Source organism: Cephus cinctus, unplaced genomic scaffold, assembly GCF_000341935.2.
Source record: "Cephus cinctus unplaced genomic scaffold, Ccin1 Ccin1_scaffold0123, whole genome shotgun sequence".
In the NCBI taxonomy this organism is placed as follows: domain Eukaryota; kingdom Metazoa; phylum Arthropoda; class Insecta; order Hymenoptera; family Cephidae; genus Cephus; species Cephus cinctus.
Genome location: NW_014332857.1, coordinates 2,906,523 through 2,932,737, shown reverse-complemented (window position 1 = coordinate 2,932,737; position 26,215 = coordinate 2,906,523). Strand labels below are relative to the sequence as shown.

The following is a 26,215-nucleotide window of genomic DNA, read 5'->3' as shown; positions in this document are numbered from 1 at the left end:
GCCATTACAAAAAAGGGCAGGAGTACCACGTAGGAAAGTAAAACGCGATTGAGATAAAGAAAGAAAAAAAAGTAATCGAAACAAGGACCTATAAAAAGAAAAAGGGGAAAAAAAAATCGTGAATGCACCCCACGTCAATGCTGGACATGCATGCAATTTTTTTCACGAGTCCGATACACATGTATCTATGCCCAACATGTATCACATGTATCATACCTAATGCCCAAAAGCAGTATAGAAAACGTATATCCTATTATGATAAATTAAGAAGAAAAAATAAATACGAATATAAGAACGAGGGAATGCAGAAATGGGAACTAGAAGACGAGCGAAACGTCACTCATGAGAAATATAGGACAGTTGCATATGTAATGATACAAGGGAAACAATGCATTATCTAACCACCTCCCATTTCACTCGAAACCAGCCAACCTGCATTGTGACCAACCTATGAACAATATAGTTCAGCCGCTACTTCTATCCTCCACCACCACTACCAACCCCATCACCATCAACCCCTAGAGTGCTCGTAGACCTTGAACCGATTTATTATGCCCCTGTAGTTACGTAAGTGTATATACAGTCAGTGTATCCCAATATATCTATATGTATATACCGTCGAAGCTCGTAGATCGTTTCGCAAAAAAAGAATTGCACACGTGCAAATAGTCATTATTGAAAAATTGAATAAAACTTTTTTTACAGATTTCAATATCTGTTTATCCTTACGTTCCATATGCGGCATATCGATTTATCGATTAGGAATAACGTAACGAGTAAAGGTGAAAAATGTTGATATACAAGTTTTAACGTTTATAATTAAATAATTGCATGGCGGAAAAATTTAATATTTTCGTATTGATCTTCGATAGTGATATCGAGTTCGATCCATTGGTCAAACAGGTTGGAGTGAAAGATTACTTGAGAATGGGGTTAACTGTTTTTTGATCCTACAAAACGACGGAACAGGTGAGTATGGGGGAAACGAAAGATAACGGGGAAGAATGCATTAATACAATAAGGGCTGACGGAATTTTTATTTTATTTTTTTTAAACACCATTAAGAGCCACTCCGCGTTAAAAGCATCGTGATTTTACTGAAAAATAAATAATTTTCCTTTTAGCGGAATAAATCGACGATTCATTTTCAACGCGATCGGACGAACTCGGCTGTCTTCGGTTATTACGACGAAGACGAAATAATTACGTAAGGACTACCAATGACTAACCCGATTGACACTTCGTTTCCTATTGTACGATATAACCTTGAATAAACTTCGTTATTTCGTATTTCGATAATTATTTTTTATACGATAACACACTCGTGCACAGAGCTGCGAATAAAAAAAAATAAAAAATTAAATTAACGAAATTGACCCAAAAAAATTTCTAGTGATAGATATTTCTTAAAATTCGCTCTGCACCAAATATGTATAATTGCAAATATCTCGCGAATTCGGTGCTTTGAGCGAATTCGCCGAAACAGCATTTATACCCGAAAGCCTCTAATTTCTCCAATAGCCCCGCGACAAGCCGACCAAAAGTCGATCGTCCCATCGAACTACCGTCAATTTCTCCATTACATAACCCAGACTCATCCACGTGAAATTCTACGAAGCAAAAGGGAGCAATATCATCGACGTCTATTTCACGTTGCAAGCTTTTACGTATATCGCGTCAGCCATTTCTCAGTTTCCTCATTTCTTATTGGCTGCTGAATTGAAAGAAAAGAAGCCGAAGGTTGTAGCTGGAGTCAGAATCAGTATATATATGTATAATATATCGAGATCCTCTCAACCTCCAACAAATTTCATAACGCGACGTGGAAGAATATGAAAGGCGTCCTACTCAGCAACGGCGTGTATATTGGTAGGGGTAGTTAAAGAAGAAAAAAAAAAAAGAAAAAAAAAGTCAAGAATAACGTCAGGTAGTAAAAAATAAAAGGGGTGCCTTTTGATGGAACATCTGAAGTCCGTCCGGTATTCACCAAAATCCATGCTGTTTTCTTTCCCCTTTTTTTTCGATTTTTTTTTTCATCTTTTAGTTTCTCCTTTCTTCTTTTTCCAGTCGTACAGTAGCCTGCCTAGTCAACTCCCTTCCGTTCGCGAGGCACGTGATACGAATCCTGGAATTATTTTATTTTCAACCCCTTTCCAACTGCTAGCGGCAGCATATAGAGGGTTTATATATATATATATGTATATTCATACACTCATCGCGGTTCTCTGCACGGCTCGACTCCTGCTCTAGTTTACTCCGCATTCTCTAGCTTCATCCTCCTTTCTCCATACCTCTCTCCTCACTGTCCTTAATACTCATCACGCACTGTGCTCCCTTCCGACGCAATGATAATTTCATTTTCGCATGCCCCGAATACACCATTTTTCATAAGTAAATGACGAGCGCCCTTTAGTATGCGCTTTATGTCGGATACGTGTCCTTGTATCGGTGAGAAATAGCGCTTGTGGACTTTTGAATAATATTTAAAACACGAATATATAATTTTTGAAGTGGACTGTTTAATTGAGCACTGACAAATTAATAATATTAACAGTTAAAAAAAGCCATAACAATTTTACGAGCAATTTTACATGTATTTTGCATAAAAATTAGTCGAAATCGAAATTAAACCGCTGAGGGTAGTTTTCGAAAATTTATTTAATCCACCAATGGGAAACGAGGGCTCGTGAGAAGTATTGAAAAAAAAATAGGAAATGGGGTTTTAAAAAAAATTGGAGTACCGTACATAAGGTTAGAAAACTTTTTAAAATTGCCTCTTGTTGACACAGTAGCAAAAGTACACGGAGCGTCAACCGTAGAGCGTCCGTAGGAAATTAGCCGAAAAATTCATTCGACTGTGACATCCTAAGCAAATAATCAATTAGTTCCTTATTATTTGCACGAGTAGTGAAGCGCGGAAATTGGAGATTTTTTTTTTTCGTTTTCTTTTCCTTTGCGGTACAACGCCAAGTGGGGTTGAAGTCGTCGTAAAAGGATCCTGCTTCTGATATTCGTAGGTAGGGGATAGGTACGTATCTATATAGGTACAGCATCCCTTGGATGCACGAAAAATTACTTGGACTTTTCTACCTGGGCTGATTACGTGAACAGATGTTTTTGAAAAATTCACAAATCGTCCACTGATAAGAATTTCTTGTGCCTGACAACTCAATGAATTGGAGTTTGTTTGTAGCTTGGAATCGTAGCGGAATTTTTTTCAAAATTTTAATCAAATTTTCTTATCATTATAATTATGCTTTTTTACCATGTCGTGTCTCTTATGCAAGCATACCTGTTCCGTAGATTAGAACGATCGCTCGAAATTACCTGTTTGTTATAAGAATAGCGACTCGCCGTCCACTTTGCATATAACAAGTGTATAATTAAGAAAGTACATTGCATATCGCAAATTGTAACGTGAATCAGGCAACGTAACCCGTAAGGTATCATGCAACGAGTCGGGCCTTTTGAAGGTACAGAACTGTAAGGCACGTACCGAAAGTCACCAAATGCAAAGGGGGGATGCGTGACGCATTGCAATTTTACTAGGGTTCAGATTTGAAGTGGAAAGACGTGGAATTTCGTTAGACTAATGAAATATAACAGGCGCAAGGTAATTTGAAAAAGTTGCAAAATAATAAAATAAAACCGTAGAAAATTTGGTGCGAGAAATAAAACGGTGCTTGGTATCCACTGATTGATATATAAATAAAATTCATATTGCGAAAGACCGAATGGAGAAAAAAATAAATAAAGCTCCATTGCTTATCGCTGGAACGTAAACTCTCGACGGGATACAGGAAATGGCTGTTGCACCCGGATATGAATCGTATGAGAATTGAATCGACTCGTAAAGTCGACTGAGTATAGATGAAATCGATGAAAATCCAGCAGCAAGCGATTCTCTCATTGTTAGTTTGTCTCGAGGCGAAGTCAATTTCGCGAGCCTTCGATCATCGCGAACGTGACACTAGCTTGTGGAGGTTGCGCGAACGTAACGGGGAGGTAGGTGGGTGGTAGGGGGGATCGAAACGTTCGCGCGAGAGACAAAGCTGGCGGAAGGAAAGATAAAAGAAAGGAAAGGTAAAAGAAAGGAAAGCAGTATAGGACGAAGAACGTGCAAGAGAGACAAAGGAAAGCAAGAAAATCTAAGAAAAACTAAGAAAACGAAGAGAATTCAATACCGCGCCAAGAGCATATCCTCTTCCGTTGGGAAAGAGAAAAAAAAATGAAAAATAAAAAAAAAGAGAATAGAAACATATCAGGACTTCCTTTCTACAATTTCGAAGGCCAGATGGATATACAAGGACCACACAAGTGCATTTGGAGAAACGTGCAGGTGCCAAATAGTGTCACTGTTAGGAAGATAGAAAAAGGTGTCGGGCCCCTTTGAACCGTAGTAGGACTGTAGGAAGAATGAGGGGGGCCCTCAATGGACCCTAGTCGGTACTGCCGAATGTCTCGACTACACGCAGGGCGGAGTATCTCCGTATACAAGGACCCCCCGGCCGTTGCTCCAAATTAAAAAGCATTGTGCCTCGCCCACGGACCGGGAATCATGCCAATTTCGCCGCGGTCGACGATAATTATTGTGAAAAGAAAAATATAATTATTAACTCCCACAAGCGAGGCTCTAGGTTCAGTACGGAAGTTGGTACCATTAACGAATCTAAAGCACCTTTGTCGGTCAGGGACGTATCATTAGACGAAGATGAAGAGGACGTTCTCATATCGGTCCCCACGGAGTCCCAGAATACAAGTGGCCTTTATCCAATGATACTTAAAAGTCATTTCGAAAGAGTTAAAGAAAGGAAAGAAAAAAAATCATCAAATTCTCAGAGTCCCTTTACGGTTACCATTTTATTTTATTTGTTATCAAATTTCTATGCCGTCATCAAAGCATCTCAATAATTAAATTTAGTCCCGCCTTCCAATCTCGTGCCTTCCATACGTTTTATCCTGTCCGTATATACGAAACATTCTGTATTCCGCAAGTCCACAAATTGGATCCACTTGGCAAGAAGTATGTAGGTTTAGGTTAGGTTGCTTTTAACTATAGTCGGAACTCTAATTAAAGTGCCAATAGCCATTGGCAGTTGGATACCCGTAGGTGTACCATTCCGAAAGGCTGTGTGTCGATCGGTTGAATTAAATTTCTATCCCTACGGAAACTCCACGGTACCGTCTGGCTTGTTTCGGTACTTCGGACCAATTTCGGGAGCGAAGGACTCGCAGGGCCGTATATAAGACCCAAGGGTGCCCGAACCCTTTACGACCCCAGTGAATATTAAAAAAAAATTTTTTTCAAATACGTCACAGTCAGACCTCAAAAAATATTTCTAAGATGGTCTCCAGAGTTGAGTGAAAAAAAGTTTTTTGGTCCAGCACAGTAAATCAACGACGGTCGAGATGAAGCGTGCGTCTGGTAGGATGAGACGGCTTCTAGTGTTTTTGAAAAGTTACGTTAAAGAAAATGGGGAAGGACTGTTGGATCGCGTTGCAGATACGTCAAGTAGTGGGCGGTCTGTTGCACTTGGGAAGGTTAACGCTGGCTTAAAGTGCGCAGATGCAAGATACGAATCGGATAAAATCCTCGAGTCAGCTCGCCGCAGCTTGGAAAAGGGTCTGGTGCCGTTTCTGTCTGAACTCGGTGAGGAAGACCTGGGAGACTTTACTGGGAGTGGGTTGGTAATAGGTAGATGGTATGATGGGGGTTTACTATACCGTGATGGGGAAGGTGAACTAAGAAGAAAATGAAAACGGTACTGTGAAAGAAATGTGAAAGGACTGCACCGTTTCTACCCTCGAAGGTTTCATAGAGGGAGGGACGTAGAAGTGCTGAGTCGAAAGAAGAGTAAAAGGGAAATTGAAAAAAAATATATTAATAACCTCACCGATACGGTTGACGTTAGAAAAATTCTTGATTCGCGTTATCAAAAACAAAATGGCGGATATAGAAATCACCAAATACGTCAATTGGACGTATCCAAACGACTCCAAACGTACCCAGTGGAACTTCGATAATATAGGGGGAAGTCTGTACTTGAAAATGTATGGTGCTTTGTATAAGGGTGGGTTAGAGGGGATGGTATAAGGGTAGTCGATTTGCAATGGCGGTCGTGCAGTCGAGAATACCCTTTGGAAACTCGAACTCAACCAGAAGCATGCGATACTGGAACCTGTACGCACAAACGTACTGCACGTAGATTATATAGGGGGAAGGACGGAGGTGCATATAGTATATGGTAGTATTATAATATACATATATACAGAGTGAACGTATACTGGATAGCGTAGAGGCTACACTAGCGCCACCACCAATATGGCCGAATTGCCGAAGCTCCAGAGTCTGAGTTATATTTACGGGGTTTAATGAGCTTCCGCAATTGCAGCCCGATTTATTGAACCGTCGCCACAACATCGGCCAAGTTCAGAAGTTTAAATAAAGTCCCGTACTTTATTAAGCAATTAAGCAACCAGCCGCCATTAGTTATGGCGAAAATATCGCTGCGGTATCGCCGGCACGTGTCGTTGTCCGTTTTTCCGCAAATACTGGAAAACCCGGCTCTCGACCTTTGAAAACCATAAAACAGAACTGGCATTGCATTTCGTTCCTCTTTACTAGGTTTTTTTTTATTTCCACCCCTCGCCTCCCCCAAACCCCCACCCAACCAACACTCACGGGCACTACCGTCATGATTTTTTTATTTTTAAAGCCACTCCACGTATCGTTATTAACTCGGGATTTTTAACGATACCAAAATCGATGCTTGGTGTTTTTCGTAAAAAATTTTGAAAATAACCATATACCTTAAATTTTTATGGCTGAGAGCGAATTATACATGTATATATATATAGGATGTATCTTAGCAACCGTATCTAAGTTACCACTGATGGATCACCTTCCAAGAATAAAATTATAAGAACTGAACTGAAAAAAAATTTTTCCAAAAGATACGTCACTGCTACAATTCTCATTGAAAAATTTAAGCGTGGCCACACAGGTAGAAATTGCGGACCTCCTTGTCGCCGTAAAGGCGACCATCCAAAGAAAAAGCGTAGCTACTTCCAAAAGGGCCCCCCCACCCATCCGATACGTCGCATTTCCATCTTTGCAAAAACGCTCGCGTGTAACAAATCGTAGGAAACCAAGATCATTCGGCGTCCAAAGAGACATTCATTCGTTTTATAATGGTTCGCTATATAAGTGTGTTACTGTGGTCCTGGACGCCTAAGAGAAAACCGGCTGGCTGGGAAGCTCAATCCGCCTCCCATTGAAAGTGCAATTAGTTCAGGAAAGCTGCAACCTTTGGGATCGAGAGGGTCGACGCCGACGCCTTTGTCGAGGAAATTTTACCGCGACGACGACGCACGTACTATATGTATATATATATATATATATGTAGCTCACATTTTCAAGAACCGTCACACGTGGCAGAGAAAATGATGAAATTTTTATCCCATCGAAATCAGAATCCTTGAGGAGCCCCTTGACAGGGCACTAAAATTTATTATTACGCTCCTGGTATTTTAAACTGTAACTCTTTGGTAATAATTAGAGAAACGCCGACTGCTTCTCTGACGTTTTCTTTTTTCTTTTTTTTTTGGAAATTTTTTTTCTCGACATTTCTATTCTTACTCCGGAATCTCACGGTGACATCCACTTAGGCCGTGTGAAGAAGGCGTTTCCAAGAAAGCGTGTTTCTCGGATAGTTTTTTTTTTTGTAAAAGACTTATCTCCATTTAATTTAGTTGAATTTGACGCGACGTGTATTAGGATGATAGTAAAATTATTGGATATCCTTAGTATCGACAATTGAGGATTAACAAGCATATAGAGACTTAGCGCTGAAATTAATTTCTAACTTACACAAAATTCATGAACTTTGAATCGTTCGAAATTGCTGGTATTAGGGAAATTTGCTGAACCACCGACATACTCTAATCTCAGTGATAAACTGACAATGCTAATCCACTCAAAGTAGATAAGCACGATGGGACTGGAACGTGACCAAAAAATTATTTTTTCTATCTGTTCCGGTAACGAAAATTTTTGAAAAAATGGGAAAAAAAAATTAAATTATAAAGAACCAAAATAATAAAGTACAAAGACGATCTAATTCCGACAACTAATTCTTACTTCGGGAATCCAAACGTCACTGCTGGTGTTGCGCGTTTCGTGTTTTTTTTTTTTCTTTTCGACGAAAATTCAACCAAGTAATTTCGTCGGACAAGAACCCATGGAACGGCGGCTGTTCCGATTCCATCAGGTCAATTTCTATGGAGGCATTTCATCCAATGACAAACGAATCTGGAAGGCAATAAGCTGACAAAACGCAAAGGCAATCAGACTCCCGGCGGGAGATGCCACTCGAAATCGAGTTCGCTAAGAACCGTCCAAGCCGGCACGAAAAGTTGAAGGCTGAACGTCCATATAGAAACTTGTATTCCTATGAAGATTGAGAATACAGTAGCAGGTAAGGCATTGCGCGTGCGCGTACTTTTCTTCTGGATCTTTTTCATTTTATCGCTACTCCTCCTTTAACGAATGTATATACGTATACAGTCTGTCTTGACTCTATCTGCCATTTCTCGAGACCAAAATGGAACACATGTTCCTTTGTCCTTTGCCGACCATTTTTGAACGTCACTCTCCCCCCTTGGCCATTCCCTCCTAAACTTGACGTCTTCCTCCCTTCTTTGACTGCCTCTTATACCGTTCGGCTCGGAAAAGGGGGATGTTATTAACTCGCACTGACAAAAAACTTTAAATACTACAAACGAGCACGGCCTCGTGTTTTATGTCGACTCATGTTCGCGTTTATCTAATTATATCAGTCCGACTCTTATGCTTCGCTCTTAATTACATCCTTCTGACAAATGAAACGATCTTGTAATTCCTAATGACGTTCAGAGTCGAGCGTGTTCTCAGGAACAGCGGCATGTATGTAGATATTTAAAAAAAAAAGAAAAAATTATTTTTGAAAAAAATCCAAAATTTATTTTATGGAAAAATTTTCTATGTAATTAAGGTAATTAAAAATTTTTTATTAATACGAAGGTTCGATATGGCATATAGAAATTTTTGAAAATTTCTGCATGTACGTTTCGATGGAATTTCAAGCACGTACACTCGGACTCAAAAGTTACCGACTAACGAAAAGTCGACCGTACTAACTTGATACTCTTGTCTCTAACTGGCGATTCGTGTATGTATAGCAAAGGAAAAAAGGAAAAAAAAACAGTTGAGCCAAGCCGAGCGAAGAAACGCGGCACGTGGTTCAGAAAAGCATCCAATTATTCGACCCGTGTATCTTGTTAACCTCATCTGGACCACAAGTGTAGCGTCGCCGTTTCAAACAGTTTCGCTGAAAATTAATGGCACGGTATAATTTGGACCGCAGTACACGGAACACAACTTGCTCCGATGGATCGAACTAGGTAATCGCATTAAAAAGTATACATATCGTTCTTCCTGATAAAACAAAAATATATATGTAATATATATACGTAAATATATTAAATAAATTTTTTTTCAATTACATCACTTTCTTTTCAATTCGAAGAAAAATTGAAAAATACAAATTCAATTGCAGAATACAGCATTAGCATATCACAGCTGTGTAATATCGATCGCGTAACAGCCAGGAGGCCAACTAAATTTCCTTCTTATTTAAGAACGAACACGTTTCGCCCGTTGAAGAGCAAAATGAATTTTCAATTTGTACCCAACTCTTTAAATGTATTTCGTATACGTAAGAAAAGAATGATTTTTTATTAAAAAAAATTTTTTGTCGTTCACCGACGTATCCAAGAAAACTGACGATATTAAGGAATATTTCATATACCAACATGACGTTAAATTATGAAAATAATTTTTCGACATACACCCAAAGATCTAATCGATTTCAAAATTTCTCTAATACCTTGTCGTATGTCTACTTGAATTAATACCCGACTACTACTTTACTATCGATAACACGCTACGCACGGAATTGAACAGAAGAAACAAATTTCCGGTGGCATGTTCGTACGATTAAAAAAGAGGCTTCCTAAATTCCAATGGCATACAGCAATATTTAGTATCCACCATTCAGACGCATAGCTAATACAAATACCCAGCCATAGAAAATCGTACAATAACTTCCGAGTACGTAAGAATTTCATCAGATAAACAACAGCAACATCCCTTTTCTTTTAAACCATGACGTTCACTATTTATTCGAATGCTCCAACGAAGAATTGGCCGGCTTCCACGAGTACACACGAAGCTCGGATATCAATACTTGAAAGAAGCTGCCGTCTTCTGAAATATTATACGCGCCAGAAATCTTAGGCCTATCCCAAAGTATTAAGGAATCTACTGAAAACTGGTATGCCAAGAAAAAAAAAAAGTCTCTAGGAACCAACTTGAAAAAAAAAAATATGATACGAAAATGTATCAAAATTATTTTTATCGTCATTATTGCTACCATATATAAAACGCGTGCATATATCTAAAAAAAATTTATTTATCCTAAAAAAATATAAAAATAATACATAAGCATATACGCGGTGTTAAAAAAAAAATTGGAACACGTGCAGCTCTTAACTAATACGTACGTAATCCATGTGTGCCTGTAGTATCCCCACGTGAGAAGAGCAAGAAAGGAAAGGATGTTACTAGACGTTTCTATATACGTTGCTAACATATGCTAACGTTCGAACCCAATTTCAGTCTCCTTGCTTATGGCTTTTCTCATCCTGCTCTGTCTCCATCATCCCTTCTCGTAGGTTCATTCGACGCTGGATAAAACTGCCGGACACGTAAGTTCCCTTCGCACCCTTTCTTTTTTCATCCCCTCTCTCGACCACCGACTGTTTTGTATCTTTTTCCTATTTTTCTTTGTCCACCCTCTTTTCCAGCCCGTCCCGCCTAACCTCCCTTGTCTCTTTGCAAAAGCAATTTCATCCCCGCGTTCTACCCCCTCGCCTCATCTTAACGTCACGTGAAAATAAAGTCATACCTCAAAGCAAGGTGCAAAGTGTCTCCTCTCTTGGACCATTACTGTATTATTATTTTTTTTTCTTTTAGGCACAGACTACAAAATACCTACGACATAAACAATTTATGTCGCGACCCTTGCCACGATTACTCTTGATTTGAATATTTACGGGATGGTGGTATAAAATACTTTTGCAGCAGACTGTACCTGTGCGAAAGGAATAATTTTGAGATAAGATGTAAAAAAAAAATTTTTTTTTTTTTTTGTAATAACAGTGATAGGGATTGACTAGCTTGAGAATAATTATTATAGAACATAACTAAGGGATGTATGTAGGATATTGAAAGAAAAAGAGATTTTGACAAAAGATCAATTTACCTGTATACGTATACCGTATCTACGTACATTTTCAGAGACAAATGCAAATGGGTTTTCTGTAATGGAAAAAGAAGATTGTAATAACAGTGATAGGGATTGATTAGGTGGAGAATAATTATTACAGAACGCAATTGAGTACGTAGGATATTGAACGAAAAAGAGTTTTTGAGATAAGAAAAATTTATCAGTATACGTATACCATACTTACGTACATTTTCAGAGACAAATGCGAACGGGTCTTCTGTAAAGGACAAAAAAAGACTCTGAGTAATGGCATGAAGTATTAAAAAAAAATGAACTCGTTAGACTTACTTTGGTACAGTAAACTGAAACGAACGGGATTAATCAACCAGTCGATGTGCTTCGTCATAAAACGCAACGACGCGGTTTTATTTTTATGGTGGAAACCCCCTGGCGACACACATGTGGCTTCTAGTGGGATGATGCAAGACATTTTTTTTTTTATGTACGTACCTAGCATGGGTGGATACATATATGTGTAAATGTATATGGAGGATGGTGGATACGTATATAGAGACGTGTGCACGTGCAATAAACACCGTGAAATTATTAAGACCATTCGTAATAAAGCGAGAATCTTCTCTGCAGGTGTCATCCGGGTTATTTAAGATCGTTCGTTCGTATCTGTTTGTGTATCCTGTCGAATTTCTTTATTCGACGGTCTCTACCATGCCGACCGATTTTAATCGGTTCAAACGTACCGTTAGCACGCTATGAGTACGTTATATATATTTTTTACTTGTTTTTATTTTTATAATGAAAAAAAATGTGTATAGATAACTTATGGTTCGGTCGAATTATTACAGATATAATGAAATCGTGACGTAAATTATTTTTATTTGCGTAATATCGATTATTGGAAAAATGCCGGAAACGAATTATTTGTCGTATCGATTTTTTACTCAAATTTTCATTCTCGATTAACCGATCTGACTGGCGAAGGGATAAAAAAAGGAAGCAAAATCGGTCGCGTGAATCACGATAATCGTGATTAATGTTCTTGGACGAGGACGAGAGTTTTCTATAAGGGGTGGAAAAGAAAGAAGCATCTAATTCGTCTTGTCATCCTTTCGAGAGACTAATGACCCACTGAGCACACGTGTTTTACGGAATATTCTCATTTTCGCGAATTTCGCATAACAGGTGTGGGACGATACCGGAGAATGTATCCTTATCAGAAATTTACATTAATTTAAATAATCCCGTATTTTTATAGATAACGAGTAAAAATTATTATAATTATTTGTTCACCAGTTTTCACTGTATTTAAATGAAATAAGAAGTGGAAAGTAAAAAACTTTTAATAAAAATAGCACTTTACACAGACATTTTTTATTATTAATTTGACACCCGTGTACCACGTGGAGCAAGGGATGTGCGAAAGGTCATTTTGGACATGTGAATATAACTAAATATTCTGTGACATGATATCAAATCAAGCGAGTATAATTTGCAGGTACTTATTAAATAAACTACAGGCAGCAGAGATAAATAAAGTAGAATAACACAAAATCATGTTACAATTGATGTGAAGATACTTAGACTTTTTCAAAGTAAAAGAATCCCATTGATCAACATTAATCGTTATATGAAGATCACTGAGGGGATCTGTATAATTAATCGAGGGATATTACTGGAAAAATGTAATGTAACGTAAAAGCGGAAAAAATAATATGCGTCAGAAAGTTAAGACTTATTTAAGCTCGAGTAAGCTCCTTACTCCGACTTGGTAATAAAACCATGACGTTCTTATTAATTTCCTACTTGATGGTACCCACATTAATTTCCATCCAGATTCGAGACTGAAGCTACCGCGGATATACTTTAGTCTGGCATCGTTTGCAATTACGAGTTATAATTACCGTGAGATTCGCTAAATTCGCGGTTTGGCTGTATTTCCGGGCGAGGATCGCCCAGGGTGGATGAGGCGAACCGAGAAAACCACAGGACGAAAGCGGAAGCTTTTCAGGTGGAATTAAAGAAAAAAAATTTTCATGGAAAACAAAAAGTAACGGCATTTAAGGATTGGAGAAAAAAAAAAGTTTGAAAAAGCAAAATTTCCTTTTCAAATAACACCGCCAAAAATAACATTGGATATTAGAAATTTTTCAAGCACTTCAAGTGCAAAGTTGTCTCTTGGTAAAGCAAAGGGCTAGGGACTTTTCCATGGGTGTGTCTAGTGATAAACTAATGCCAGACTCTCTAGTCACTTTCATACCGACCTAACCTGACTTTCGGGCCTGGGCTCGCGAACTCGTGATAATTTATTCGCTAGTGTCGAAAGTGCCAACGTAATTGTCGTATTATGCGAGAGGCTTTATTTTACGCGCACTTCGTAATTGTCGCTTTACGTTCTAGGGAAACGACGTCGGGCGTCGTTCTAGGACTTGTATAGGAGGCAGGGTTACCAAACTGAGAGAAAACCCTCGAAAACTATGTAGGAGAATACATATGAACCGTGCTCCTGTTATTTTCACGCCGAAAATGTTTTTGCACGAGTTGCGTAAGCACTCTGCCGTTTAATGGACAATATGACTGTACGTAGATATTGCGAAATGACAGGGACAGATGTCCTGCAGCAAATGAATTCTGCCAACTGCAGTTAATTAAAAGTGTAAAGAATGTGCGTAGCAAAAATGAAATTTGAACGAATGCATTTTTTTTTATAAAGATACGTTAATTTTGAAAAAAAAAATTTCTTTGGCATATATTGTGATTTAGTTAAATGGGAACGATCGAATTCAGTTAAATGGGATACTTAGTCGTACCAACCGCAGGAATTTTGGAAACATCCCTTAAAATTTCTCAGGTACACAGCTGACGTGCGTCTGGTGGAACTTTACTTTATCTGCTGTATCTCGGGTATCTCGGGATCTTTGACGTATCTTTGCTAAATATCTAACCTCCTGAAGTGGTCGAGGTCGGGAATTAGGGTGCCGACTGGGGACTAAATTCTAAGGCCGAACAAGCTGCGTGTAACGTATTTTTGAAAAAAAAAAAATTACTGGAAATTTCGAATGCAAAATTTGGTTCGTTAAATGAAATGAGCCAAGACCGAAGCAACTTTTTCTAACTTTTTTGAAATTAATATAAATAAAAATTTTAAATATGATTCTAAATAGCTTTTAATAGATTATGCAATGAGTTACGTATACAATTTTTATCATAGTCTATTATTATTATTCTAACCAAGGATAGTCATAGGACACCAACCCATGTGGGACTCATTAATCAACCTAATATTTTTGATAACTCACATAGGGAAACTAAGACCAAATTGATATTGCTCCTCAGATTACACGGAGCTGTACAATCCACAATATCAAAAGTCCGTCGCGATAATGTAAAAAAAAAAAAAAATTTTCCAAGATTAAAAATTACAAAAGTAAAATAATACATTAGGTAATTCCATTAAAATATTACACCTGCCAATTAGCCCGATACAAAATTCCAAAAAACAATTTGACATCCCCGAGCGTCTTGTTCTCAAAAAAAAAAAATCTCTTATAATCACGCAAATAAAATTTATCGTCCCGAAAGAAAAGTTACGCGAAGAACCGATGAAATGAAAAAAGTCAACGAAAACCAACTAACGATTAAAAAAATCCACTCTACGATCTCCGCGAAACACTTGTAATTTGCACCAGGACTCGTGTTATCTCGCGAACATTCCAGCCATCTGCTAAACAACATGGCGTCCCCGTGAAAAATTCACAGTGGCAAAGAAAGAGCGAAATAGGAGCCGTCCCACGTACAGCTCTGGCGGCACCACGTTGCTTCGAGTCCCAGCATCCTCTCCTGTCCTGTCCTCCACGTAACGCCGGTCCATTCGTTATGTAATTTAGCTTCTCGCTAACATTCCTGTCCTCTCGGCGACTCCTCTGAAATATGACCAACCGAATATCTCTACCTGCTAACTGCAGTGCCTTGTCTCCTCAGTGAAAGTCCCAAACGCGTGTACACATCTTGTTGGTATGCCTGCCAGCATACTGATCTCTTCTCTCGCGAACCTCCAACAGGATTTAGGTAGCAATTGGCCGTTTAAGGGGGTTTAACACTTGTTCGCAAAATGATACATCGTTCGCCGTGCGAACGACTGGTACCGATATAAACTTGAACAGTGTATATATATGCAATTTAATGGTCCAGATTATTTATGATCTATATAGCAATCCGTATACGTACTTTGGCCCATAAAACAGCATGGTTAAGTATCACGATAAAATTAGGGGAGAAAAAAAAGGGTAAATATCGTTTCTATGTAAAATTGGTTAAAAAATCAATTTCTAAGCATTGTAAATAATAATATTGAAAACGGTAAAATCGAATGCATTTGAGTTTTATTTTTTTCTCCTCACTCTCCGTGACAGACCCAAAGCTATTTTCTTGTGGGAACTATCTAAGACACGAATGACTTTTAAGAAGTCTGAGAAAAGGGTGGGATCCGGAATGTCCGACAGGCGTAACGGTCGTAAATATCGTCTATTAACACGGTTTAAGGAAACGTTTAGGAGCTTTGATAAGCACGCGCCCATACGCCCACGTAAACTTGTACGGTACGACGTAAGGTGTCTACGGGAACAGCAGGGTGCCACCCTATAAATATTAAAAGCAAGTATGGCCCTTTTGGTCGTTTGTATAATATTTATTGTATTACATGTATCTTCGATCTATAGAATCAGTGCGCCCTCGAGGGTCATTCTCGCAGCAACCCCATACAATGTTAACCCCTAATTGCCAACATTGACCAGCCCCTTAACCCTAGACCAGTTGGTACCAACTTCCACGACCTAAAATTCTTCAATGAAAAAATGATATTTTTCGATAATAAAAATTTGGTAAAATTTTCAAAATTTTAAAATTCCATTTTTCTCTTATTTATCACCAATTTCATATCCTTATCATACTTCGTTACTCGTTGGAATACTGTGAAGTAAAGTATTTCGCACCAGTAAAATACATGCAATTTACAGTAACGAACCGAGAAAAAGGGTTGTACGAATTTCATGACTCCTTGGTCCATTGGTGATGCTGCGTCACGGAGGATCGTGGCCACAGATCACGAGTCATTAAGGCTACGCCGTGTTTTGACAGTCGCGTCGGATCGCCGGACCCAGATCATCCTCGGGCGTAGCCATTATTGCCACATATTTTTTAATCACGTCCACGCCAACGAATTACGAGCTTGCACTCGAGGGCTGTGTAATAATTTTCGTGGGTTTTCAGTTGGCAGCCCTGAATGAGGGTTGGTCACTCTTAAAAGGTTGAAGTATCGTCGGATGAGGGCTGTCGCGCTTTATATAATCGTTTGGAATTGCTCGTTACAACGATTAACCTGGTTAGCGACTCCCTCAAGTACGATTCTTCAACCCCTAGCTACCACGTTGGTCCAAATAAGCAAGATCAAGATATTAATGCTGCCAGTCGGCCGCCGAATGGAAACCCTGAATTATGTTACGTTATTAATAATATAGCGTCAGGATCCTGTCAAATAGACACCCTTATGATATATATTAATGCGAGACTCGAGAACGTTCAATCTACGGCAAATAGGCCTAGATCCAAACGCCAGATTTCATCTTAACATTATCTACAGCACTGATAGATCGTCAAACTGATACCGAAGGACCATATTATCGAAATTTATCTAATAATTTCACTTATCTCGATTATAATGTAAAAAAGTGATATCGCAAAAAGATTTTTAATTAGCCATTAATTTTATACAAGTTTACCTAATATTATTAATTTCTATGGTATTCGAGAATATTCTTTAACGATGCTGCTCGCGTTACACGTACTGGAATTCTACGTAATTACGAGGGGTGTTAATTATATGTAAGCTTGTATGTTATTATTATTATTATTCAAAGAGTAAATGCTCCAGAGAAACTAAAACGACTGAGATTTTTTCCTTCGCCACCTTTTTTTTTTATCTTTTCTTCCTTCCTTCTCTATACCTTCCAAAACCTTCGTATTTTTCTACCTAGCTTTCTTTCCCTCCTTATCCACTTTCTGCACCTTCACTTGAGGTTTTATTTTTTATTTTTGACTTAACCTGTTAAGCTCCTGTGGTTTTCCATCTGAAATCGGCGAATTACGTGTAATATCCTACCGCGTCTACTTTGACTTGTAATAAACATTTAGTATATTGGATAATATTAATTAATTTTTTATTCATATCCAAAAAGGCCTAGAACAAATTTATTGCTATCTCTTAAAAGTTCAATTAGCTGCTGTTTAACGTCAGGATCGATATTACGTAATTTTTTTACTTTCTTTCATCTCTTCTCCGTACCATCACTATGTATACACATTATTGTTAATTTTTCAAACTTTTTTTATCTGCCAAAAAAAAGTTTGTGGATATTGAATTTTGTACTTGGCCGAAAAAAAAGAAGTTTCTGTAAGATCCTTAAATTATCTAATCTTATCTATGTTATTCCCGTATAAAAAATTCTTATCGATAAGACCTCAATACTGATATTACTAAGATTCGTAATATCAGGATTATATGCCGGACCACGCTGCAAGAATACTCCGATCAACTGAAAACGAAGAACCGAATAAAAATTTAACAATCGCACTCGCATTGTTGTATAAGCGGCACGTGATGTACGGTATCCTGGACAATTGAAAACTATAAATAATAATTAAAGGGGGCGCCTGTCGCGTGAAAGCCACGTGTAGGCAGACAGTCGAGTCAGTGCATCCGTAGCAGAGCGCTAAGCGGAGCGAAGGAACTCGAGGAGCGCGAGGGGTGGAAGAAGGAAGAAGGAGAGACGGCAAAGAAGAAGAAGAGAAAATATGAGAACGAAGGAAGAGAAGAGAAGAGGCTAACCAGCCCACAGATAAATTACGTCTTTTTGAATTACGGCTGGCTCGCCGGTTTGTTAGGCCGGATTATATTTTACGATAATAAGAGCGAATTCTCTTCTTTTTTTTTTCCTTTTATCTTTTTTTATCATATCCTTTTTATACCACCTTCACCCTTACGCTTCGCAACAAGGATCCGCGCGCGTGGAACATACTCTTATATTATTTTATTTGGCTCGTTTGATTTTTATACGAAACTCGATAATATGCCAGGAATTTTTCGTTATTGCGTGTCTGAACGTTGCTTTCTTAAAATATCTTCTTTTCTTTTTTCTATCCAACACCCAAGTCTTATCTCGTTATCGACTTTTATACTTCCGGGTAACGAGGGATACGTTTAAAGGGGAAAACTTTGGCTTTTGCGAACGCCTGCTTGTGCGGATTTTTGCTTCGCGATGCCTCTAAATATTTAACGAAGTATATACTCTGTGTACGTATAATCAGGGGTTTGAATACCGACAGAAAAATATAAGGAGGAACGTCACTTCTTTTATATGAATTTTTCAAGATTTTATGAGATCATTTCAAGGATCCTTTACGATGCTGTATTTCTTGTAAACTCTGAAAAAAAATATAAGAATACTTATAAAGAACATTTAACCACCCACCCCCGCCCCTCTAAAGCCATACGTTTGGACTGGGTAACCTATAATTTTTCATGGACTCCAAAATCGCTGAAACTTCATGAGATTAAAGAACCGAAAGAAAAATAACGTTTAAATTCATCCCACGATACCGAGCCACTTCGAAATGCTGATAAGATCCAAAAATTAAGAAAGACAAAAAATAGCGCTTCTTTATACCAGAGTTTCAAATATGACTGACAGTAGGATCAAGTTATTCATATACTAACAAGATCGTCTTTGTACAGGTTGCTTAGAAGATTATTTTTTCTTCCTAATACTTCCGCTACTACTAGGAACTATTTTAATTCTCCTGAAACCCATTGAAATAAAACAGCATAAAAACCCGACTGACAAAGACGCCCACCCGATATAAGAGTTCCCACAGGATCAATGTGTAAGAAAGTAACGATTGAATATTGTAAAAAAAAAAAAAAAAAAAAAAAAAAAAAAAAAAAAAAAAAAAAAAAAAAAAAAAAAAAAAAAAAAAAAAAATTAATCTTTGGAAAATTCGAAGGACCTTACGTCATTACCACAAGAATGAATTAGGGCTAGTGCAAAATATCGATCATTCTCATGGGCGTCCTGCTTAGACGGGCGTAAGGGCGTCGCGCAATGCGTGGCGTCGCGCTCCTCTATTCACTGGGAATAATGCATCGCGGATCGGAATAGTAAACAGGAACCATCGATCAGGGCCGTATCTTTTTCAGGTTCCGTGAAAACGATGCCCGGGCGGGGTGCTTCCAGCGCGGAGGAACTTTTTGGCGAGATCTCCTACGAAAGGCAGATGTCTGTCGCAATCTCCGGATTACCATTGAATTTCACATTGTAGAGAGAAGAGTGGTTACCACCACTCTAGGTGGTTGTGGGAGAGGAGAGGGATCCTGGCAAAGGACCATTAATCTTACTTCCCCGATTTATCCTCGGAAGACACATAGCAGCACGAGCATCCTTTGTGCGGTCTAGCTTCTTTATAGCCCTTTATTATGTAGTAGGGAGCAGCTGTCCGGTTAAAAAGACATCACACCCTTACCGTTGACGGTGGGCACAGGACTGTTGGAATAGAAAAAAAAAGGGGGGCGCCCCGATCGTACAAGATATTTGAGACAAAAATTTTTCGAGACCCTGCCCTTGGGACATAGTGACATCTGGTGGCGGATCTTGAAAGTAGAATATCCGAATTCATCCAAAATTTCGATACCGTCAGGTATATACCATTGAAATAAAATTGAAAAATATTTTGAAAAAAAAAATAAAATCCCTTTCATTGTTTCTGAACCCTCGCATTGTCATACCGTGGATCAAGAAACGCAGAAGATAATGGTATTCCGAAAGAGTTTCTTTAATCTCACGATTATCCCCAGGGTTAGGTACAGGCTGATCCAAAAGATGAAAAATCTTCGTTAGTAAGGATTTTCTAGAAGATCGTCACGAAGAAAGACTAAAAGGAGGCATTATTGCACCAAGAGGATTCCTCGTTTTGTGTATCTCCCAAGAATCGTTAACCGTCCTCCGGAGCAGCGTCGGTCCCAGAAAGGAAGAAGAGGCCCCCTAATACCAAGATCGGGCCAAGATAGAGATACCGTACCGATAAGCCCTTTTACTTAAACACCCTCCGAAAATACATCAGGACCCAAGAGCCACCGACCATCTTTTTTAATCCTCCCCTCTCGCGGCATAAACCCGAACTCGAAGCACAATAAAGGCCCAATCCAGGATGGAAAAGAAGAAGCAGAACGTTATCGGGACCCGCATCTCGCGTCATCCTGTCCACATTAAGGCCGTATCGCAGTCCTTCGAATCTCGACTATCGCCCGCATCTCTGCGTGCGACTCCACACGCGTCTATAGGGCCCCAGAAAAGAGGGGCGGGTCTGGTAAGAATCCCAAGAGACCGATGCGAAGTTCGCCAAGTGATCCTAACCTAACCCATCTTACGAAGCGCACGCGCTCAATGGGTCCTACCACTACCCGACATGAGCATAGGACCCAATTCATAGCTCTCATTCGCATTGAGATCCTATCCCAAGAGCAGTGACGACTCCTTACTTCAGGTAAGGAAAAACCCCATGGACAATAAAGCCGCACTCGCATCAGGCCCACCATAGAAAAGAATGTCAACGTGCACATGCCCTCCTCCCGTTTGTCCGTGAACAGGTCTGTTGAACTTCCTGCTCCGCTCGAAGGCGGCTACCGCCTGTATAATACCGATAACTACCGGTCCCCCGTGCGCATAGAAAAAAAAAACCGGTATTCGCAAATTTTTTTTCTCCATAACTCGTGCACAAAATATACACAGCGATACAATAATTTCGTAATCACGCAACGTTATTCGGTATATCAAAGTAAAGCACAGAACATACAGAAGCGAGACTTAACCTAACCTACAAAAGACATTCCTTGAACTCGATGGATGCCGGACATTTAAGAATTCCTTGAGGTAATTTCAGCATCCTTCGGCATCCGTATTACGGCAAACTGTAACCGAAGCCAGTTGCACGCAGCCACCGTGAAAAAGGAGTATCGTCTCTCGTTCCCGACGTCCTTATGCACCGTGTATTCCGTTACGCAATAATCCACGGGACACTCTAACCGCAAGCGTTTAAACTTCGTGCGAACGAAGCCCCGTGATTGACACGCATATCCTCGACGCATTAGCAACGTCTCAACGTAGAGCCAGTACGGGGCCAGTGCGGGGCCAGTGCGGGGCCAGTGCTCCGTCATCCCAGCCATCTTGGGCCCCATTGTTCCCGCCGAGCGGAAACAATCGCCGGTATGCGCTGGAACCGTACGTGTCAGCGCTTGTGTTTCTCTTCGCTATACTTTGGGCCTTACGCCCAGCCACCAATATCTTTTCTTTCACATACTCGTATGTGGATACGCACGCATCACTCACTCTCTCTCTCTCTCTCTCTCTCTCTCTCTCTCTCTCTCTCCTCCCGTTAACTTCCCTATATACATCAACCACGTACGAGCCACGTCTTCCTGCTTACCGACCGAGCATCCTATTACCGCGCACAACCTTTGTACATCCTTGTGTATCGTTCTTAAGACCCGTCCGGGGCAACGCGTTGCGTCAACGGGCCCTATGCGAATAACGCGATCCGTTACACCGGGCCCAATGAAAATCAATCGAAACGCCGTGGATTCGAGTCGGTCATAGGTCATACGAGAATTCGTCGGCCATTGGACACTCCCTTTAATTGCTGGTCCCTTGCTCACGCGAGCACTTTCAGCTTTTTTTTTTACCCGGTTCGGTATTGGCCGCTATTTTTATTGGTCCTTGGCGTATCGACGATACGGAACGGCGGGCCGATACTTTCGCTCGTGAAAACGCTGCCTTTTTGTATATTGCTATATTTCGTGTATATATATATATGTATATACAATGTATACAGCATCCTGAAAGGTTAAAGGACACGGGATACCGTAAAAAAAGGTCAAGAATACTTTTTTTTTGTAGGTTCGGTTGGGTGGGGAGTTTACGATAATGGACTTGACTCTTCTCTCTCTCTCTCTCTCTCTCTCTCTCTCTCTCTCTCTCTCTCTCTCTCGCTCTCTCTGTCTCTATACCTTCCTCTTTTTTTTCTGTCAGGACAGTAATAATGATAATACGTCTTTAGTGGTAAAGCACGTTGCCGGGGGGTCGATGGAACAGCCGTAAACTTGTTTTACGTCTTACGACCAAGTCAAAAGTAAGCTCGAGGTTAAGCTCCATCTTGGCGCGGTGGATCTCTCTTGATTATACAGAAGAGGGAATGAGGATTATTTTAAGCGTATTGTTACTTCATTCTAAATTTTTTTCATCTTTGCCTCATCCAAGTATATACCTCCTTTTAATCCACCCGGAGCCCTGCACTTCGTTGCAGGCAGATATTCGCGTGATGAAACGAGCACGTCCCAATTTTCCAGACAAGCGCGAGGAGTGTGGTAGGAGGCGAAGGGGGGGGATTTACGAATTTCCTGATTTCTTAAAAAAATTTTTTTTCTTCGACAAAACGTGTCAACGATTTCATTCTCCTTCTCTCGAATGCACTTCCATCCTGTACCTGAAATATTTTTCAAAGTGCTTAACCAACACTTTCAGAGACACTTGACACGCCCATATGTGCTATCTGCCCTATGGTCATGTTGTAATTCTTTGGTCCGGGTATTCATGGGTTTTCTTAACATGGTCTTTATACTCTGCCGTACCCAAGCGACTATACTCAGGTAACCCCTTTTATTGCGTCCGTCACTGTACCTTGGACTATCCATACGTACTTGTCTCATACTCGCGAGACTTGGACCCTTCCATAAAAACTGGCGTTTCTCTCAATTTACATTTATATAGACAGATAGACGAGGGATTCGACACGGTCTTACGACAGAAGAGCAAAACAATTTCCCAGACTCACAAAAAGTCATTGTACATACGCGTACGTCGTTTGACTCTTCGAGTCGAGATAAAGATTACCAAAAAAAAAAGAAAAAAGAAAAAAAAAATCTATACATGATTTAACAGTCGTACCCCATAGAAAAAAAAAATGTTTCTACATGCCGTCGGTGATGGATATTTCTTAATGGCGTTTGTAACTAAATCCCATAACCCTTTACACGCGTATCGATGGTGTTGATTACAATTTCTTATGGCAATTTTAGCCAGGCTCCTACGGTGACGAATTACGTAATAACGTGACACTTTTTTACTTTCAATATAACGTATAAAAATAAATTTTTGTCAAATTAAAAAAAATTTTTTTCTTCCTTTCAAAACGTCCTCCCGCTTTGAATTCGGACGTTTATTGGTATCTATAAAGACAGGAGGAAACCCAGAGAGGAAGCGTCCATCAGTTTTAATGCGTCGACGGATGTTAACACTTGAAAGTTCCTTAAGGCGGTATCTTTGAACGATCGCTAGCACTAATAGATCGTCAGTCTTAAAGTTTCGCCAGGCCTCAAGCCGCATCCGTATTAAGACTGCAGACTACCGCTTGGTGCCTACAAGAGGTATAACCCGAAGGAACGGATCGATAAAGAAAAAAAAAAATTCCTCAACGTCCCACTTGGAAAATGGTCCCGGAGGTCGAGGATAATCCCGCGTGCCATTTAATACTCGATTGCTGATAGGAACAGGCTGATCCATTAGGGAGCCCATGGCCTTGCTGGGCCTCAATATTTCACAAGCAATTTTGAAAAAAAATCCTGGACTACGACACCAAATAGCTGCCAATGGTAGTGAAATTTAGCTGAGAAAAATTTTGAGCTGAAATTCATAAATTTATGTGCGATGCTAATAACGGTATGAATATTTGAAATGTTTTTTTTTTTTTTATGAAAGTTGGCTGTCATGAAATTTTTTTTTTTTTTCATATATCATATCTTATACTTTTACGTATATCAATTTTCATATGTGTTTATTGGAAACAGTGTCACGTTATTACGTGTTAAGCTTCTGGCGACAGGACATGTGCTACCTATGGGACGAGACGTAAAATAAATATTATGAAAATCTTCTAGGTATGCTCACCCTCTTTTCACCCTCGTCCAATGACGTATTAATGGTCCTCGAGTGTTGCAGCATCCGACACAATGCCTATACAGATTCGAAATACATTCGTGCCTTAAATAAAAATTCGTACCGTCTCCTGTTTGCTCAGCTTGGACGGACCGCGTCGTGATGCTGTCGTCTGGACCCATTCTGCCAAGAGAAGGAAACAGGGCCGGGATAGAAGGGGTGCAAGAGGGATAGAAAGGGGGAAAAAAAAGAATGAGGGAAAAGCCGTGGAAAAAGAGTGGGAATAAAAAAACATCGAGTGCAGTGTTTGTTCAGGATCCTTATCCACATCCCCGACTCTAAGGGATGATGTGGACGGGAATGGGGTGGACAATTGACACAATGTCACAGGGAGTAATTTTGTGTTTACTCAAAGTACTTTGAAAATGTCAACCCCTGACGTTTAATTCTGACGTTATATTTTTCGTGTGATCTTAATAATTTTTTTTTCTTAAATTTTTTTATCACTCAAAAACCCCAAAATGTTCGATCCCAGGGGCTTGTAATAAAAATTTTGGTTGGAAAATGAAAAATATTTTTAATATTTTTGAAACGTATGTGTTGTAACGTAATTCTTTTTCGTGACCCAACACCAATAGCAAAACATCCGAGAACGAACTGTCTTCGAGAACCAAGCATGTTCGTGCATCCGCAAGCCAGGCGGGCGCCAGCCAATTCTTTTTTTTACCGGCAACTGAAGAGTCGGTATGAACTGGGAGTTGGGGTGGAACAGGCCAAACTCTGGTAAAACGAGAACTCTGACGGAACCTATCAGACGAGGCGATAGCTTAACGGATCCTGTAGATTTTTGGGGACGCGTAGGATGACTAAACGCAACTGGATGCACGAACGGGAGCAAACGGTTACGTAAATGCGCGACCGCTGAGGCGGCTAGTTTGAGGTAGAGAGGGTCGGCGTGAGCGTCAGGGAAATAGTGCGAGATACAAAGAGCGACGGATCGAGAACGTAATAGATCGAATCGCACGTATCAAATCGAAATCCCTTCACCAATTAATAAATTGGGAGACTCACCGGAGCTGGTGCAGCTGATCCGTGAGGGCCGAGAACCGCATCCAGGAGACATCCAGGGTGGGCACTGCACTAGGGCACACTGCACTTCGCAACACTGCACTTCCGGAGCACTCACTGAAAATCCATAGAATTTCCTGAATATCCCGAGAGCACCGCGAGAACTACACGAGCGAGAACTTTCTATCGCGTATCGAAACACGGCTAGAAAAACTATAAACAAATGGCACGGGAGCGCGAGGCAGCTCGTGACACCTCGGTCGATGCCCCGAGACAGACTGACCTTGACAATAGCCAAATTTGAGAACTAATCATTCTGATCATCTGATTGGTCGAGATTCTTATGTACGTGATGATACGTACTCTCCTCTGCCGGGCAACTCGGTACGTCGAGACTATCTCCCCACGGCAGATTCGAGCACCTCGACCTCAACTAAACCATAACGAAATCTTACGAGAGCCTTGACATAACTGTACGAATCAACCCGAGAGCGTAGCTTCTGAGCAGGGTGGCGACCCGAAGGGAACCAGAAATCGAGAACGTTATCTGTATCGGTAACCGGAGCCGCCTTGGGACCGTGATTAAAAAAAATCACGTCACAGTGTATATATATATTATCTGCCTTATCACCCAAGGCTCTGTATTACGTGTAATATATCTTATCGGGAACTGGCAATTGAATTCAGTCCGCAATTTTCGCCAGCAAATCACCGTATTAGGTTACCGGGTAACCGTGGATGATGAATTCTGGAATATACGGGGATGAA

The 26,215-nt window shown here is 40.0% G+C and overlaps 1 protein-coding gene across 1 annotated transcript in view; it reads right to left on the bottom strand.

The window, feature by feature from the left end:
* Positions 1-25,515, bottom strand: part of LOC107275146 (glucosylceramidase) — a 248,371-nt gene extending 222,856 nt beyond the window's left edge. The window contains exon 1 of the mRNA XM_015754988.2: positions 25,451-25,515. The gene's annotated coding sequence lies outside the window, so the exon portion shown is untranslated. The remainder of the gene's footprint in view (positions 1-25,450) is intronic.
* Positions 25,516-26,215: the final 700 nt, after the last annotated feature.